This window comes from Medicago sativa, chromosome 2 (genome assembly GCF_051527215.1).
Source record: "Medicago sativa cultivar Bolivia chromosome 2, Bolivia_mono, whole genome shotgun sequence".
Lineage (NCBI taxonomy): Eukaryota > Viridiplantae > Streptophyta > Magnoliopsida > Fabales > Fabaceae > Medicago > Medicago sativa.
Window position 1 is genome coordinate 62,227,815 of NC_140750.1, and position 20,332 is coordinate 62,248,146.

At 38.6% G+C, this 20,332-nt stretch overlaps 1 pseudogene across 1 annotated transcript; it reads right to left on the reverse strand.

The window, feature by feature from the left end:
* Window positions 1-14,445: 14,445 nt before the first annotated feature.
* LOC146949465 (putative leucine-rich repeat receptor-like serine/threonine-protein kinase At3g14840) lies at window positions 14,446-19,821 on the reverse strand (annotated as a pseudogene). Its single transcript, XR_015028073.1, has 16 exons — window positions 19,742-19,821; window positions 19,567-19,638; window positions 19,046-19,120; window positions 18,590-18,676; window positions 18,263-18,322; window positions 18,078-18,140; window positions 17,959-17,994; window positions 17,818-17,855; window positions 17,223-17,617; window positions 16,770-16,968; window positions 16,546-16,677; window positions 16,215-16,333; window positions 15,918-16,132; window positions 15,576-15,813; window positions 15,284-15,434; window positions 14,446-14,845 (listed from the first exon to the last, which is right to left on the reverse strand). The product of XR_015028073.1 is annotated as a putative leucine-rich repeat receptor-like serine/threonine-protein kinase At3g14840 (transcript).
* Window positions 19,822-20,332: the final 511 nt, after the last annotated feature.

A 20,332-nucleotide genomic window follows, 5' to 3' on the forward strand; every position in this document is an offset into this window, starting at 1 on the left:
ACAAGTTCAAGGAAGTGGATTTGGCTAGTTTGAGAGATTTGGCACTCAAGGTTAAGGATCCGACTGGTTTCCGACGTCGTTACGGGGCTTTACTTCCTATTCTCCATACTAATGTGGATGAGAAGCTTGTGCACACTCTAGTGCAATTCTATGATCCGAAGTATCGGTGCTTTACTTTTCCAGATTTTCAGTTGGTGCCTACTCTAGAGGCTTATTCTTCCTTGATGGGTTTATCTATTGCTAAGGGTATACCTTTCTCAGGACCTGAAGATTCTCCTACTCCATTGGTTATTGCTAAGGATCTCTATCTCAAGACCACCGATGTCTCCAAGAATCTTGTCACTAAGGCACGCATCCGAGGTTTCACTTCAGAGTATCTTCTTGGGAAAGCCAACCTCAATACTACTTGTCAGGACACTCTCGAGGCTATTCTTGCACTTCTCATCTATGGGCTTATTCTCTTTCCGAATCTTGATGGCTTCGTGGACATGAATGCTATTATGATCTTCCACTCCAAGAATCCGGTTCCTACTTTGCTAGCTGACACGTACCATGCTATTCATGATCGATCCGGCAAGGGTCGTGGATACATTCTTTGTTGTGTGCCTCTCCTCTATAGGTGGTTTATTTCGCACCTTCCGAAGTCTTTCCACGACAATCCGGAGAATTGGTCTATTTCACAGAGGATTATGGCTCTCACTCCTAATGAAGTGGTTTGGCTCACTCCCGCTTCTAGGGTTAAGGAAATTATCTTTGGTGGTGGTAAGTTTCTTAATGTACCTCTTCTTGGTACCCGGGGTGGAATCAACTATAACCCGGAGCTTGCTTTACGACAATTTGGTTTTCCGATGAAAGATAAGCCCATCAATCTTGCTACAGCTCCTTACTTCTTTCACTACTCCAATGCTCCCACCGGCATAAGAGAGGATTTCATGGAAGCTTGGACTAAGCTCCGGAAGAAAGAGGTAAAGCATATGGGTGTAAGGTCCGGTATTGCTCATGAGGCCTATACACAGTGGGTGATAAACCAAGCTGAGGAGATTGGTATGCCTTACCCCTCTATGAGATATGTGTCTGCATCTGTTCCTACCATGCCTTTGCCTCTACTCCCACCTACCCAGGAGATGTATCAGGAACATCTAGCTATGGAGAGTCAGGAGAAACATCAGTGGAGAGCTAGATACTATGAGGCTGAGAACTTGATCATCACTTTGGATGGAAAGGATGAGCAGAAGACTCATGAGGTCTTGACATTGAAGAAAGAGTTAGCTAAGGCTAAGAGGGAGATTGAAGAGAAAGATAGGTTGCTTATGAGAGACTCCAAGAGGGCTAGGGGTGCCCGTGACTTCTATGCACGATACTGCAGCTATGAGTCTGAGTCTGAGGACGATGCTTCCACTTCCTATGCTTGAGGATCTCCATTTCCTGTTGTTATTTCCATTTTGTGTTGATTTACATTTCAAAGTCTATCCCTTGGCTTAGCATTTCAAAGGGAATCGTCTTGTAAAACTATATGTTGGTTATTTGTTTCCCGTTCATGTTAATTGTTGTTTAGTAATGTTTACAAGTTTCTAATTTGTCTAAAAACCCTTCGATAACACGTAAAAAGAATCTTTTTGCATATGCATTTACACATTTCATGCATCATATGCATTCATTGGTTATAAAAAGCTTCTCTCGTGCTCATTGCCTCCTGGTTTTGTCCGCCGCAGTCTGAAAAGTGGCTCGTGGTCGCAAGATTTACCAACCAGATAGAATTCACCAAACAAGATTTCACAAGAGAAGGGTTATGGCTAACTTTGAAGAAGAAAACGCTCGGCTCCGTGCCGAATTGGCTGCTATGAAAGAAGACTTGGCTAAGGCTCATGACACTATGTCTGCTTTGCTGGCTGCACAAGAACAACCAGCCACATCTGCCCCAGTTTCTACTGAAGCAATTCCGTCTATCCCACTATCTACTGTGGCTACTGATGCTCGTTTTGTTATGCCCAATGGGCGTCCTTATGGTCTCTCAGCTTACTATTCTCCTAATACTGCTGCTGGTGTCTCTGGTTTTGCTGGACAAGGACAGATTCCTGTATCTACTGCTATGCCTCAGGTGACCACTGTTGTTACCGACCCTGTTGTACACACTGTGCAACAGGTAATTGATGTCGATACTCCGCGTGGACAAGATCCCGCAATGGAAGCTATGAGAAGACAGTTGATGGAGTTGGCTGGAGAACTTCGTGAGGTCAAGGCTAGCCGAGGAAACAATGGTGCTCCTGCTAAAGCTCGTGATCTATGCTTGGTGTCCCGATTTGAGGTTCCTAAGAAATTCAAAGAGCCAGAATTTGACAAATACAATGGAACTTCTTGTCCGCACAACCATGTTATCCGGTATGTCCGAAAGATGGCTAACTACGCAGATAATGATGCACTAATGATCCATTGCTTCCAGAGTAGCTTGACAGATGATGCAGCAGATTGGTACACTAGTTTGAGCAAAGACAACATCCATACTTTTGAGGATCTGGCTGCTGCTTTTGAGAGTCAATATGAATTCAATACCCGTCTGAGGCCAAATAGAGACTCTCTTAAAGCCTTGTCTCAGAAATCAGATGAAACCTTCCGAGAATATGCTCAGAGGTGGAGAGGGGCAGCTGCCCGTGTTTCTCCTCGACTTGATGAGGAAGAGTTAACACAGACGTTCCTGAAGACTCTAAAGAAGGAATATAAGGAGAGAATGATAGTCTCTGCCCCAAACAACTTCTCTGATATGGTTACAATGGGAACGCGTCTAGAGGAGGCCGTCCGAGATGGTATTATTGTCCTAGAGAAAGGGGAATCTTCAAACAGTGCATCAAAGAAGTATGGTAATGGTCATCATAAGAAGAAAGAATCTGATGTGGGGATGGTGTCTGGTAACCCATCTGCAGCTGCCACACAATTACCTATGCCTTATCATTACATGCAGTACTCTCAGCATCCTTTCTTCCCGCCATTCTACCAGCAATATCCTCTGCCACCGGGCCAACCACCAGTGCCCGTCAATGCCATCGCTCAGCAAGTGCAACAACAGCCTCCTGCTCAACAGCAGCAACAACAGGGTCCCCGACCCAAACCTTCCTTTCCACCAATACCAATGCGGTATGGTGAGCTGCTCCCAACTCTACTGGCCAAAGGACACTGTGTCACTAGACCAGGCAGGCCTCCGCCTAATCCATTGCCTCCCAGGTTCCGACAGGATCTAACATGTGAATTTCATCAGGGTGCTCAAGGCCATGACATTGAGGGTTGCCTTGCTCTGAAGTATATTGTGAAAGACCTAATAGAAAAGGGACGGTTGACTTTTGAGAATAATGCTCCTCATGTCCTCGGCAATCCACTTCCAGACCATGCTGCTGTCAATATGATTGAGGCTTTTGAAAGGATTCCCGCTCCTCAAGAGGATCCCATGTTGGATGTCCGCAATGTCGTTACTGTAACACCCCGTTTTCCCAACTTGAAAATTTCATCATAAATCAGAGTATTTAAATCACAAACGGAATGTCACATACTTCCTTAAAACCACAAAATAGATAATAATAATTATCTTTCAAAATTCAACGTCAAAATCTATAATCATGCAGCGGAAATTATTCGACATAATAAAAGTCTTGGCACACAGGCCTTATCAGAAATCTCATAAGTTTTAGTTAATGTTTATTCATAAAAAGTTCATGAAAGCAAGCCCCATCCCGTTACATATCAGAGCACCTAGACACAAGTGAGGAGTCCTCTCACGAACACTTCTAATCTTTATTACCTGCACATTACCCACGGTCGAGGCAACATATACGCAGAAGGGGTGAGATTTCACAGTCAATAAATTAAACATATAATTCGTCAAAATGCATTTAACAACATAAATCATCATTTACATTTAAAACATTTACCATTTAGCATTATATCAAATCATATTCAATTATCATTGTCAAATATCATCATTAGTTCGTAAACAATTATCATCTCTAATTCATAAGCAAAAATCATCATTAAGTCATAATCAAGTATCATCATATATTTAACAACTTAAGACATCATAAACATCAGCATTAATAATCATTTAGTATCATATTATTATCATCATCAATCATAAACAGACATTATCATCAAAATATCATCATCAAATCATAATCAAACGTCATCATCAAAGCATCATCATCAAAACATAATCAAACATCATCATTAAAGGCATCATCGTCAGACATCATCGTTAAATCATCATTAAATATAAGTTATGACGACTCTACAATGCAACTACAACTTCAACAACAACTCAGACAACTTCAACAACAACTCAGACAACCTCAACAACAACTTAGACAACCTCATCAACAACTTAGACAACTTCATCATGCATGAGGTACCAATACAGAGCATCAAGCTCCCAACCAACTTATATGAGCGTAATTAGGCTCTTCAGGGCATCAAGCCCCCAACATAGTGAGCAAAAGCTCCAGGGCATCAAGCCCTCACCAATCATGTGAATGACTAAGCATTCCAGGGCATAAAGCCCTCAACCAACTTATATGAGTATGCAATGGACTCAACTTCCAACAACTTAGACAACGACGTGTACAACTCATACGACTCATAATCATGGACAACTTCTTAAATTCCAACAACATAGACCGACTCATGCAACCTCAAGACACTAACAGTCGACAACAGAAAACAGCAGCAAGATACAACATATAATAGCGTCTAAATAACATATCAACATTAAAGAGAATGAATCATAACAACTTATAATCATAACGCATCTTAAATAATTCTTATACATCATCACCACTAATCTCAGTCACCTAAACAGACCTCTGGAACTTCTGAAAGTATCCTAAACAACCATTTTTCTTACTTATAAGATCAACTCATGACTACACGTGCGAAAGGATCGCATCGGGACAATTTTGGGCAACTAACAGCCTAACTCGCAGTGGCGAGTAATTTGCTCGCAATGGCGAGCTCGAAGGTCCTACTCGCAGTTGCGAGTAACGTTGCTCGCAGTTGCGAGCGATGCGGTGCAGCTCGCCGTTGCGAGTGTTTCTACTCGCAGTTGCGAGCGATGAATGTCAGTACGGCCAGAAACATAAAAATCACAACTTTTCACCTATCTTCATGATTCTTTCATCCATATGGCATCTAATTAACACCCTAGACAATATCTAAGGTCTGTAAACTAATTTTGCATCAATCTAACATCTTTTCATGGTTTAATCATCAAATCGGTCATTTAACCCTAATCTCAATTCTCACCAAAACTCAACCTAATCATGTTAAATTCAATTCTCAGAACCATACCCTTAATTATATTGAAAGCTAGTCTCACCCTTACCTTAATTCAGATGAACAAAGCTTGCGAAAAACAAAGTGATGAAAACACCCAAAAATACTGCTTCAGTGCGCGATAGTTTTCTCTCAACTCAGACCTTGTTTCGACGATCCGAACGGTGAAAAGGTAGACCCAGGTGTTGTGAATGCTGTGTCCAAAAATCGTCACGATCCAACGGTTAACGAGTGAGATATCATTGTTTTACTGAGGTAGGTTTCAGAAAAACGGAAATTGCTTTCTCTCTTCTTTTTGGTGGCTACTCTTCTCACAAAATAGTTTCTACGTAATAGCTATTCCAACCTAGTCTCTCATATTTATAACCCTCCAACTATTCTATTTACTCTTTCTAATAATTATAATTACCTACTAAATATAATCTAATAAATAATAAACCAAATAACATATATATATTTTCACACAAAATAACAAGTATATTATACACCGAATAACATATATTCACATAAATACATCACATAAATATAAATATATTTCCAGGCTCACATTACATAATTATTCAGAACACATAAATCATATAAATATATTCTAAATTCACATCACATATATAATCACATAAAATCACACCACATCATATAAATCATATAAAATCATATAAATATACACATCACATCACATAGTTCATATAAACATATAAGTCATATCAATATTCACATCTCATCACATAATTCATATAAATATATATAAATATATTTCTAGGCTCAATAAATAAACCAAATAAATCAAGTAACAAAGAATAAATCAAATAATTAAAAAAAGTGGGCGTTACAGTTACTCCCTTGGTGCCATTACATGTCAAGCTCTGCCAGGCCTCTTTGTTCAAACATGATCATGATTCTTGTTCAGAATGTCTGCAAAATCCCATGGGTTGTTGTGTTGTGCAAGGTGATATCCAGAGCCTGATGGATGACAAGCACTTGATTGCCAGTGATGTATGTGTGATTGTGCCAGTGTTCCATGACTCCCCTGTTGAAAATGTACCTCAGACAAGAAATGTTGAGCCTTTGGTGATCAGGTTACCTGGTCCGGTATCTTATACCTCTACCAAAGCAATTCCTTACAAGTACAGTGCAACCATGATTGAGAATGGAGCAGAAGTGCCTCTGGTATCCCCAGCTACAGTTGACAATGTTGCCAGTGAAATTACAACTCTGAGAAGCGGAAAGGTCCGTCCACCCTTGTTTCAAAAGAAGGTAGTTACACCCATTGCCACGGTAACTCCACCAGTTGCTCCTCCTGTTGACAAGAACACCGGCCCAGCAGGCCAATCTATTGAAGAGTCCAATCTGGACGAAATCCTGAGGCTTATCAAGAAAAGTGACTATAAGATTGTTGACCAGCTGCTACAAACCCCATCAAAGATATCCATCTTGTCTCTGCTCATGAGCTCAGAAGCTCACAGGAAGGTGTTGATGAAGATACTTGAGCAAGCTTACGTTGATCACGAAGTCTCTGTGGATCAGTTTGATGGGATAGTGAGTAATATTACTGCTTGCAACAGTTTGGGATTCGGTGATGATGAACTCCCCGCAGCAGGGAAACATCACAACTTGGCTCTACATATCTCGGTGCACTGTGGATCTGATATGATATCCAACGTGTTGGTGGACACTGGATCATCGTTGAATGTAATGCCTGAGTCCACACTAAGGCAATTAAGTCATCACGGAATTTCTCTGAGGGGTAGCAGCTATCTGGTTAAAGCTTTTGATGGATCTCGCAAGGATGTTCTCGGGGAGGTGGACTTGCCAATTACCATTGGTCCCGAAACATTTCAGATTACCTTCCAAGTCATGGACATCAACGCTTCCTACAGTTGTCTCCTCGGAAGACCATGGATCCATGACGCTGGAGCAGTAACATCCACTTTGCACCAGAAGCTCAAGTTCATGAAGAATGGTAAGATTGTCACTGTGCATGGTGAAGAGGCATATCTAGTTAGCCAAGTATCATCGTTCTCTTGTGTTGAAGCAGGGTCCGCTGAAGGGACATCGTTTCAAGGCTTGACTGTCGAGGGCGCAGAGCCCCGGAGGGCTGGTACTAGCATGGCTTCACTGAAAGATGCCCAGAGGGCTGTTCAACAAGGGCAAGCTGCTGGCTGGGGCAAAGTGATTCAGATTCTGGAAAACAAGCGTAAAGAGGGCCTTGGATTCTCCCCAACCTCGGGTGTTTCAACAGGAACTTTCTACAGTGCTGGGTTCATCAATGCTATTACTGAAGATGCGGCTGAAAGAAGCCACGTGCCTACCTTTGTTATACCAGGAGGCACTGTGAGAAATTGGGAAGCCATTGATGTTCCCTTAGTCATGCATGCTTCCATGTAATGTGTCTTGTTGCTCATGTTTTTTGTTTTCAAAATAACAATCCTTTCGCTCTGCCCAAGGCGAAAGTGATATCATTGTAAGGGCTGTTTGTTTCGGCATTGCCGTTTTCAATAAAAGTTGTCGTCTTTCTCACGACTCTTTGCTTTTTACTTTTTTTAGTGCCTTTTCCTTGGAAATAATGGTAATGCCAGAAAAAACCAAAACATTTGTTATTTTCTTATTAATTTCAAAAATCTGCATGAAAAATTTTTCTAAAATCATCCCAATCATATTATGCAGATTGAACCATAATAAACCCGTTGAACACAGTGACCCTATGGTTCCTCCAAATTTTGAATTCCCTGTATATGAAGCTGAAGATGAGGATGATGATGAAGAGATACCGTATGAGATCACTCGACTGCTTGAGCAAGAAAGAAGAGCCATTCAGCCTCACCAGGAAGAAATTGAGCTTATCAACCTGGGTACTGAAGAGAACAAGCGAGAGATCAAGATTGGTGCTGCACTTGAGCCAGAAGTGAAAAGGATGATTATTCAGCTCCTCCATGATTATCCAGATGTCTTTGCGTGGTCCTATGAAGATATGCCGGGCTTAGATCCCAAGATTGTGGAACATCGGATACCGACAAGACCTGAATGTCCTCCTGTCAAACAGAAATTGAGAAGGTCTCGTCCAGACATGGCTCTTAAGATCAAGGCTGAAGTACAGAAGCAAATTGATGCGGGTTTCCTCATGACGGCTGAATATCCTGAGTGGGTTGCCAACATTGTGCCAGTGCCAAAGAAAGATGGGAAAGTTCGAATGTGTGTTGATTACAGAGATCTGAACAAAGCCAGTCCAAAAGATAACTTCCCATTGCCTCATATTGATGTGCTTGTTGACAGTACTGCTCAATCCAAAGTGTTCTCCTTCATGGATGGTTTCTCTGGTTATAATCAGATACGAATGTCTCCTGAGGATAGAGAAAAGACGTCCTTCATCACTCCATGGGGAACGTCCTGTTATAAAGTAATGCCGTTTGGCTTGATAAACGCTGGTGCTACCTATCAAAGGGGCATGACAACTCTGTTTCATGATATGATTCACAAAGAAATTGAAGTATATGTTGATGATATGATTGTAAAGTCAAGTGATGAAGAGCAGCATGTTGTGTATTTGAAAAAGATGTTTGAAAGACTGAGAAAGTACAAGCTGCGGTTGAATCCTAACAAGTGTACATTTGGTGTAAGATCTGGAAAGTTGCTAGGCTTCATTGTCAGTCAAAGAGGCATTGAAGTTGATCCTGACAAAGTCCGCGCCATCAGAGAGATGCCAGCCCCTCAAACTGAGAAGCAAGTCAGAGGTTTCCTCGGGCGTCTGAACTATATTTCAAGATTTATATCTCACATGACTACTACCTGTGGACCAATTTTCAAATTGCTCAGAAAGAATCAGCCTGTTGTATGGAATGATGAATGCCAGGAAGCTTTTGATAGCATTAAAGAATACTTGTTGGAACCACCTATCCTTGTCCCACCAGTGGAAGGAAGGCCTTTGATTATGTATCTGTCAGTGTTAGATGATTCTGTGGGTTGTGTTCTCGGTCAGCAAGATGAGACTGGTAAGAAAGAGCATGCTATCTACTATCTGAGCAAGAAGTTCACCGACTGTGAGACTCGGTACACAATGCTTGAAAAAACTTGTTGTGCTTTAGCCTGGGCTGCCAAACGCCTGCGTCATTATATGGTGAATCATACAACTTGGTTGATATCCCGAATGGATCCAATCAAGTACATCTTTGAAAAGCCTGCTGTTACTGGAAAGATTGCGCGTTGGCAAATGTTGTTGTCTGAATATGATATTGTGTACAAAGCTCAGAAAGCAATCAAAGGAAGTGTCCTTGCTGAGCATCTTGCTTGTCAACCTCTTGATGATTACCAGCCAATTAAATTTGATTTCCCTGATGAAGAAGTTATGTATTTGAAGGCAAAAGACTGTGAAGAACCACTGATCAATGAAGGGCCGGACCCGAATAGCAAATGGGGGTTGGTGTTTGATGGTGCTGTTAATGTTTATGGTAAGGGAATTGGGGCCATCATTGTAACTCCTCAGGGGCACCACATTCCTTTCACCGCTCGAATAACCTTTGACTGCACAAACAACATAGCTGAATATGAAGCATGCATCTTGGGCATTGAAGAAGCCCTCGATCTGAGAATTAAGCACCTTGACATCTATGGAGACTCTGCACTTGTTATCAATCAGATAAAGGGTGAATGGGAGACTCATCATGAGAAGCTGATCCCATACCGTGACTATGCAAGACGTCTGTTGACATACTTTACAAAGGTTGAACTGCACCACATCCCTCGGGATGAAAACCAGATGGCTGATGCTCTCGCTACTTTGTCTTCCATGTTTCGTGTGAATCACTGGAATGATGTGCCCGTAATCAAAGTGCAGCGTCTTGATAGACCCGCTCATGTGTTTACCATTGAAAATATGCCAGATCAAGCTGATAGAGATGTGAATGATAAAAAGCCTTGGTATTACAACATCAAACAATTCTTGCAGAATCGTGAATATCCACCTGGTGCTTCCAACAGGGATAAAAAGACTTTGAGACGATGGGCTAGCAGATTCTTTCTGGATGGAGAAATCCTATACAAGAGGAACTATGATATGGTCTTGTTGAGATGTGTTGACAAACAAGAAGCTGAGAAGTTGATGCATGATGTACATGATGGTACCTTTGGGACCCATGCTTCGGGTCACGCCATGTCAAGAAAACTGTTAAGAGCCGGCTATTACTGGATAACTATGGAACGTGACTGCAACAGACATGCCAAAAGATGCCACAAATGTCAAGTTTATGCTGACAAGATTCATGTGCCTCCACATGCTCTCAATGTTATCTCTTCCCCATGGCCTTTCTCTATGTGGGGCATCGACATGATCGGAAGAATTGAACCAAAAGCTTCCAATGGACATCGTTTCATCCTAGTGGCAATTGACTATTTCACCAAGTGGGTTGAAGCTGCCTCCTATGCCAATGTGACCAAGCAAGTGGTTGTGAAGTTTATCAAGAATAACATCATCTGTCGATATGGTGTTCCTAACAAAATCATCACTGACAATGGTTCCAATCTGAACAATAGCATGATGCAAGCTTTATGTGAAGAATTCAAAATTGAACATCACAATTCTTCTCCTTATAGACCTCAGATGAATGGCGCAGTTGAGGCCGCTAACAAGAACATCAAGAAGATTGTTCAGAAGATGGTCACTACTTACAAAGACTGGCATGAGATGCTACCTTTCGCCTTGCATGGTTACCGTACTACGGTACGCAGTTCAACCGGGGCAACTCCTTTCTCTCTTGTATATGGTATGGAAGCAGTTCTTCCTCTGGAAGTGGAGATTCCATCTCTTCGAGTGATCATGGAAGCAAAGTTGACTGAGGCTGAATGGTGTCAAAGTCGGTATGATCAATTGAATCTGATTGAAGAGAAACGTATGGATGCTATGACTCATGGACAGTTGTATCAAGTGCGAATGAAGAATGCTTTCGACAAGAAAGTCCGACCTCGAGAATTCAAGGAAGGCGAACTTGTATTGAAAAGAAGGATAAGTCAGCAACCCGACCCAAGGGGCAAGTGGACACCTAACTATGAAGGTCCTTATGTTGTCAAGAAGGCTTTCTCTGGTGGTGCTTTGATTCTTACACACATGGATGGTGTTGAACTCCCAAATCCTGTTAATGCCGATATAGTCAAGAAATACTTTGTCTAGAAAGAAAAGAACAGCGTGGTAGGTCGAAAACCCGAAAGGGCGGCCTAGGCAAAAATGCGCTTCCCGGTGGATCGAAAACCCGAAAGGGCGATCCAGACAAAAGTTAGGGACAAAAAAAAAACAAATATATGAAAAAGCTCGCTGAGATTGTACGCAACTCAGGCAAGAATGAGCGCCTCGATGAGCCGAAAACCCGAAAGGGCGGTTCATGCAAAAATGAGGTTGACAATAAAAGACAAGTAACTATATCTGGCAAATCACCATCACCCCTTGGGGCATCTGCAACTGTCAATGATCGTCTTCATCAGAGGCTTCTGTATTTGTGAATTCAAAATTTCTATGAAATGTAGCGGTCATCGTGTCCAATGTATCACCAACCAATAAAATTACCATTTTCCAAGCTTTGTAAATCCGTGAAGTCATGCCTTTGGCTGACTTTCACTCTTCTACATCAATTCGAGCCTGTGCTATTGTTTGAAACTCTATTTTTCTTTCTACTTTCAATGCTATATACGAAGCACTTTCTTTCTATTTGATAATGTCAATGTCTGAAACAAACATCTTTGAAAATTGAAAAATCTTTTTCTGTCTATTTTGAAAGCAAACCTGAGCAACAGGGTACATTTCAATGAAACATGCATGAATGAATGAGTGTCAATGTCTATTTCAGTACATGTTACAAGCAGGTTACTCCCCGGGATGATCTGTGGTCAATGGCAAGAATGAAAAACAGAATGAAAATGAAAAAATGAAAAAAATGAAAATAAAAAGCTCGCTAAGTTGAAAACCCGAAAGGGCGGCTTAGGCAAAAATGAGCACCCCGCTGATTGACAACCTATGAAGGCAATTCAGGCAAAAATGGGGCAATGAAAAGAATCTTTACTCCCCGGTGAATCGAAAACCCGAAAGGGCGGTTCAGGCAAAAATGGGGTTTGAAAATGAAAAATGAAAAGAATGAAAATGATATGAAAAGCATTGACCACAGATGCGAACATCCAATGTTTACCCAGCACTGACACGCCTAGCAACGGTGACCCGTATCCAAGAACCTTCCAAGGGTCCTCCTTCACAAGTTTTATTGCCCTCAGCCACGGTTTTGATACGTCTCTCAAACGACGGTCTCTCCAAAGAGGTTTTCCCCTGTGAATATGTTGCAGCACGAGCCACTACGTGCCCAATCTTCCAATGTCTCGTCTGCCTTTGTGAAACTTCTCTGCCAAATTGCCAACCAATCATGCATTTCAAGCATTCATACATGCATAATCATGCATTTTATGTGCTCATACGTCCAATAATCTTGCTATACCATGCATACATGTTGCATATCCAACTGTCAGCTATCAAATTCAATGTCAATGTCAAATGCCAATGTCAATGTCAATGTTAATGTCAAATGCCAATGTCAATGTCAATGTTAATGTCAATGTCAATGCCAATGTTAATGTCAAATGCCAATGTCAATGTCAATGTCAATGTTAATGTCAAATGCCAATGTCAATGTCAATGTCAATGTCAAATGCCAATGTCAAATGCCAATGTCAATGTCAATGCCAATGTCAAATGCCAATGTCAATGTCAATGTTAATGTCAAATGCCAATGTTAATGTCAATGTCAATGTCAATGTCAATGCCAATGTCAATGTCAATGTCAATGTCAATAGCCAATGTCAAAGTCAATGTCAATGTCAATGTCAATGTCAATGTCAAATGTCAATGTCAAATGCCAATGTCAATGTCAATGTCAATTCAATGTCAATTCACTCTCAATTTACTCTTGGGCCAACAAAAATGGTCATGTCTATTTTCAAATCAAGTCAATGACAATTTACCCTCAATTGGTATCTTGTTAAACCAGACTTTCAATTTGTATTTTGTTACTGGTCAAGTGGCAAGTTCGATCCAAAGAACAGCTTGTACCCGTTTCTTGTTTGTATTTCCTCGGTCAAGTGGCAAGTTCGATCCAAAGAACAGCTTGTACCCGTGTCTTGTTTGTATTTCCTCGGTCAAGTGGCAAGTTCGATCCAAAGAACAGCTTGTACCCGTTTCTTGTTTGTATTTCCGGTCAAGTGGCAAGTTCGATCCAAAGAACAGCTTGTACCTGTTTCTTGTTTGTATCTCCTTGGTCAAGTGGCAAGTTCGATCCAAAGAACAGCTTGTACCCGTCTCTTGTTTGTATCTCTCGGTCAAGTGGCAAGTTCGATCCAAAGAACAGCTTGTACCTGTCTATTTGTTGCCCGTTCTTTCTACCTTGATGTCTATAAATCCCTTGGTGGTGTGACACAGCCTGTAGATTCCGGTTCGATTGTCTTGCATTCATAAATGAAATGTTGCATGGCATTCATGTTTTTTTTTTTTTTTGAAAATCTGAAAACGTATTTTTATGTCCAAAAGCAGTGCAAATGTTAATATTTAAGTATCTTCGTCCCGTCAACTCTAAGACTTCGTCTCTTGACTCTCCGGACAAAGAAACTTAAATAGGGGCAGCTGTTATACCCTAATTTTGGACCTAAAAACACTAATCAATTCTTTTTCTTGCATTTCAAGTCATTTGATATGTCTCTGATCAATTGCATCTTTCTCTGCATTTTATTTCAATTTTATTTGCAAAATTCACATAAAAGGGTATTTTAGTCATTTCCTGCATTCAACTCATTTTTATCCTTGAAAATTGTTTGAGTCTTTTAAATTGGTTTGTATAAGTCCTTGTTTCAACCTCATGTCAAAATTCATTTAAAAAAATATCGGTTAAGTCATTTTTTAGTCAGTTTAGCCCCTAGGGGCATTTTAATAAGGCAAGAATTTGTATTACAGTAGGAAATCTAGTTTATAAAATTATAGGAGAGAAAGCAAAGGGAAATTAATATACTTGCAAATAATTGCCTTGTTACTTTCCATTCAGTTTCCCTGTTTATTCAAAAATTGCCTAAAAACATAATTGTCTGCTTCATACATAACTGCCTGCATAATACATATATAACAGTCATTTCGAACCTCTACCCCTCCTTGTATAATGATGTTTATTATTCAGAGGTCTAACACACTATATTTTTTTTTCATCCCATTAGGAAGATTCAATTGGTGGAGATGAAGAAGTAGTACATTGCCATCAATTTCTTCCATCTGAGAGTAATACTGCCTCATTACTTCCAACTTCTGTTTATCCATTACTTCATTTGAATCTGAAACAAATTCTGGTACAATAGTCCTTCCTTCAAGCATACTTACAACGGACGACATTGAAGGCCTAAGGTTTGAAGTGACATTGGTACATAGGAGAGCCACATTGATCATCACCATGGCTTCCTTTTTGTTGAAATCTGAACCTAATCTTCTATCAACTAACTCCATTAGGTCACCTCTCTCTTTCAACAAATGTGCCTATTAAAAGAAAGAAACAATAGTTTGATTTGAAACCGAAGTAATTTACAATAGATACATTCAACTTTTAAAAATATTTCAAAATACGAAATCGGTCAGATTTATACTAAATATCTAAAAACCAATTTGATTTCACTATTATGTCACTTGATTCTTAGTGATATTAATATTTTAGAAATGGACAATATCTATTAAATGTATTCTACGGTTACTCTTCAAGATAGATTACAATTACGTCCTTTTTCTATCCCCATAACCGTCCTTCAACGAAGAAAGTTTCTTCTACTTACAAAATGGGAAGCGTGATTTTATTCTTGTCTAGAGTTATTACATGAATAAGAAGAACAATATATGTTTGACACAAAATGAAGTGTAATTAAGTAGACAGTACAACGGATAATCAAAATTACATGATCAATGAAAACATTAAAAAGTTACCCATTCTAGAAGATAGAATGCTTCCTCCTTTGACCGATACATGGTGTTGCTCCTCCCACTAACAATTTCCAAAGCAACAATTCCAAAACTATAAACATCCGCTTTGTCTGTCAAATAACCATGCATTGCATATTCAGGAGCCATGTATCCACTGCATATTTGAAACAACTTGATATCAGGATACAACATGATATCAAAGTATAATTATAAAAATATCATTTGAATTGAATTTGACAACTTTTTGGAGTACATTTCAATAAACTCAAAGAAGGAAATAATTCTAGTTACTCACCAGGTCCCAGCAATTCTAGTGCTAATGTGAGTTTTGTCCTCCTCATCAAGCTTGGCCAAACCAAAATCCGATATCTTTGGGTCAAGATTTGTGTCAAGCAAAACATTAGTGGCCTTGATGTCCCTGTGAACAATCTTAAGTCTTGATTCTTCATGAAGGTATGCCAAACCTCTAGCAATACCAACACATATTTTCTTTCTTGTTGACCAATCTAATCTTATTTGGTGTTCCTCTGGACCTTCATTGTGAATGTAATAAAAATCAGACATTGATACTACATAGTCAAGTGCCAAAATAGAAAATGTCGAATATCACAAAAATAGACCATACAGGAAAAATTACCAAATAAAGCACGAGCTAGACTATTGTTTTCCAAGTATTCGTATACCAGCAACAACTGATCTCGCTCCCTCCACACAGCAACCGTGGAGTTTAACAAGATAAGGATGTTGCAAAGCAGAAATCATGCCAATCTCGTTTAAAAACTCACGATTCCCTTGCCTTGAATTAGAAGAAAGTTGTTTGACCGCTATCAATGTCCCATTGGGTAAACATCCCTGCATTTTGAGGAATGTTATTTTCTAAAAAATACATGTAAAATTATAATAAAAGCATGACACAAGAGGATTTGTTGAATACCTTGTACACAGGACCAAATCCTCCTTCTCCAATCTTATTAGAAATATCAAAGTTATTTGTTGCTGCTTTGATTTGTCGTAAGGTGAATAAACCCGTCTGTAGGTCCAAACTATTTACATCTGTTAATCGAAGTAAATAGAAGATTAAAGATCTCTTAAACTAAGAAAATTAATTATTCTCAGGCCCCGTTACATGATATACTAATAAAAGCATGTAGTCAGACCTACTCTAGTACACAATGTGCACACATTTATTTTTATCACTTGAATAATTCATGTACTCAGAAAAACGTTTGACATAACGACAACAAAAGTAGTTTCTTCGTGATCACCTCTTGTTAAAGAATTTTTCTTTCCAAAACATCCTTTCCACCAAAGTATACCAAATACTAGAATGATAACAATTGTTGCTGAAATCACAATTCCAACCACATCTCCTGCAGATATGCTTCCAGGTGGAGAGCCTGTTTGATTATTATACAAGACATTTTAAATATTAGATCGTAACAAGGAGATCATATAGCATAATATTAGAAACATACAGAGTATAACTTACCAGATGATTCCACAGATATAGCTGATATAAGAGGACCATTTACTGATTTATTTGGGAGAGACTGTGTCCCTTTTCCAGCCCAATACAAACGAATCTCCAAGGTATTACTAGTAACACCAACATTGAACTGTCTTACTACTTTCTTACCAACTCCCCCTGCTTCTTCTGCAATATTAAAGTCCTTTTGCACCTGCTGTCCCTGTAACATTTCAATCACAACGTTAGTGCTTCGTATTTTAATTAATGTCCTTTAGAAATAATGCCAAACAAGTGAGCTTCTAATCAGAAAAAAAAAAAAGTTTTTAGTGAGATATTCTACGCGTTTTAATTGAAAAAAAAAAAAAAACAGTTTGACAATGTCCCTATAGGAACCTAGTGATCACTTGACTAACGTCCTTAAATTTTTTTTTCTAAAATACCGAGTGACTGAAATTCTTTTATTAAACCATGTACCTGAAGGTATATATCAAATACACGCCTTCCAAGACTAGCATAAGTTTGATCATCTGTGAACATTATTTCAGCAAAATGTAGATTTACTGTGTAGCTTCCATTTGCCAAGCAAAACCCATAATAAGTCAAAGAAATAGGAGAAACACGTGCATCCATGTACAGTTCAGCATCCACCATAGTAAGCTTAGTGATATTTTGAGGGGAATGATTTTGAGGGTAGTAAGTTTTTCCAAGTTGATCACCATCGATGAATATACCAGTGGTGCTAAATGCCCAATTTCCTGTTGGACTGCCATGAAATCTAGCTGATCCAGATGAATCTGAATCACCGTCATAACTTTTTCCATTGAGTATTGCTTGCTTTCCACCACAATTTATATAAAGAGAGTTTGCGGCTGGGTTGGGAAGATTATGTGAGCAACTTTGGAAATTTTATGGAAACAACTAAGAAAATCAAACAAAAACAAACATGTTCCTTGAAAAATCGTACTTTAAATCATTGTTTTTTAAGCAATGTTACAATATTAGTACAAGCTTCAGATAAAAATTGTGAGATATTGGCTGTCTATTGTAAATTCATCGTAAAGAAACTCACGTTTGGGACATTCAAAGCTCAAACACGAAACTGTTCCTCTGAGAGAATAATGGAAGGGGTAGAATAAGTTAGCATGATTAGTATAATAAGACTCATCAAATAGTAAGAGGGGAATAGAAAGGATGTATATTTTAAACTTACATGTCATTGCGTGCCCATGAGGGAGAAAATAAGTTCCTGTAACATATTAAAGAAGATGGTGTGTCAGAAAGGTTCTTAAATTTGCATACAAATAAACACAAATGCAAGGAAGTTCTTACATATTTTCATCTTTACATAACTGATTCCCTTGGCTGATGCTGAAGTTATTGTATGAAAGATCTCTATATACAAGTTATAAAATTTGATTCAGAGTATCTTAGGGTTCTTTGAAACAATAAGAGCAGAAAGGTACACAAGAGATTCTAATCCAACGAATCATACAGGTATTAGAAAGATAACTTACATGTGGACATTCTTTCTCCATGAAGGCACTTGTCCAGTGAGATTGTTTCCGGTTAAAAATCTACCATAAATTACCAAGATATCAATATACAATGCTTCATATTTATTAAGAAAAATAAGCTAGTCAGCATTAATCAGATCCTCTTGAATTCACATGGAATATGTTAAAAGCACTCAAATATTGCAGCTATAATTAATCAAATTCAAACATAACTCGTACTTTACTATTGTTAAGAGTTTCACATTGGATGATGTTTTTGTACACCTTAAAAGTCCCTCAATAGACGTGTGATTAAAAACATAAGTCAAAAAGGTTGCGCTAAGAAACCGATGAATTTCGTACATGTATTCCAGTCTGTTTTTGGTAGCATAGGTAATAGGAATTTCTCCACTTAAGTTGTTAAAGCTGAGGTCTCTGAAAAAGAAATCATATTGAGAATGAGTAAAAAAACTGCAAATAATATTTGTTTGTCATCAAAAAACATCCATGCCAAATAATAGGCTGGAGAGCAATATAAATGTTATATATATGTTAAAAGAAACTTTAATGGTGTACCGAAAAAAAAAAAAAAAAAGAAACTTTAATGGTGAGTTAGAGTAAAAAAAAATATAACAAGTATGCAATTACAAGTGTTTTAACATATTCCCAAGATATTTAGGTAGTGTTCCGTTGATATTGCAATTCCTTAGGATCCTGTGAAACAACAATATATTATTAATGCTTCTTATCTTGCTGCGCTTTTTTCTATTTAAATTTCTGAAAGAAGCAGAGGAATCAACTCACAGAGTTACTAGCAATGTCATATTATTAAGCTGTGGCAAAGGTGCATGTTCAGATCCCTTCAAATCACTAATTCTCCTGAATATCAAATTTGAATCAAAGGTACGTAAACACAAATATTATGACAGCTAAATTTCAACCCTTGCTTTATCAGTACATAAATATCACACATATAAGTCAGTTAAGTTTCTCAAAAGTGAAATTCCGGAAGGAATTGGCCCACTTAATCCACTTCCTTGAATCGCTCTGTCAAGAATAATGTAACCACCATTGATAATATTTTTTAAAAGTCAAGCATTACAAAAAATTAAATATGAGGAAAAATCAAAATAGAAAAGGAGAGTGCATACAGCTCACTGATATTTGTCCAGTTCTGAATAAAATCAGGTATCTTTCCAGAGAAGTTGTTCTCCGAAATTTTACTGCGTTGAGGGAGGGCGATGAAAATTCGAAGAATCATAAAAAATATTTTTAATTTAATCATCGGTCTTCACTAAAAAGAACCATATAAATTTGAAGCTTACAAATCTATCAATGTAGTGAGCTTGGCCAATGTCGCAGGTAGTTCACCCGTAAAATTATTGGAGGAAATTTGCCTACATATAATTGAAAAACCAAAGCAGTAAGAGTAAACTTTGATTCTAAGCTTTCATATTTCAGGGAGAAGATCAATTAAGGAGGGGAACCTAAAGTGCTTACAGTCTTTGAATTTGGGTAAGATACCCAATTTCGGGAGGAAGATTTCCAGACAATTGATTGTTCCATAACTCCCTATCCATTACATCTTAAAGTTAAGTTCTACTGCAACTCCTTGAATTGAACAGATATATGTTTACATACTTATAAATAGATTTTTTTTCTGCTAAGGTAGGTAATGAAAAACTTACAAGTCTTGCAGAGTAGTTATGTTTGCAATCTCAACTGGTATTGAACCCGTTAATCGATTTCCGATGAGAGAACTATGATCATTAAGAGACATGTTGTCATTAACTTATTGTTGCATGTAATTACTACAAGTCTAGAAGATGAATGCAAAGTCTTACAAAGAATGTAAAATTAGACCCATATGTCAAGCATATAATATATCAAACAATCAATGATTAAAAAAAAAGGAAAAATAAGAGATAATCCATACATTTTATTAATATACATCATGGAGCCCCATTCTTTAGGAATTGTACCACCCAAGTAGTTGCGAGTGAGGTCACTGTAATAGAGGGAGAGAAGGAGTATGTCAAGAAAAATAATATATAGATACATGTGATTGTAGATATAAAAATAGTTCAATAC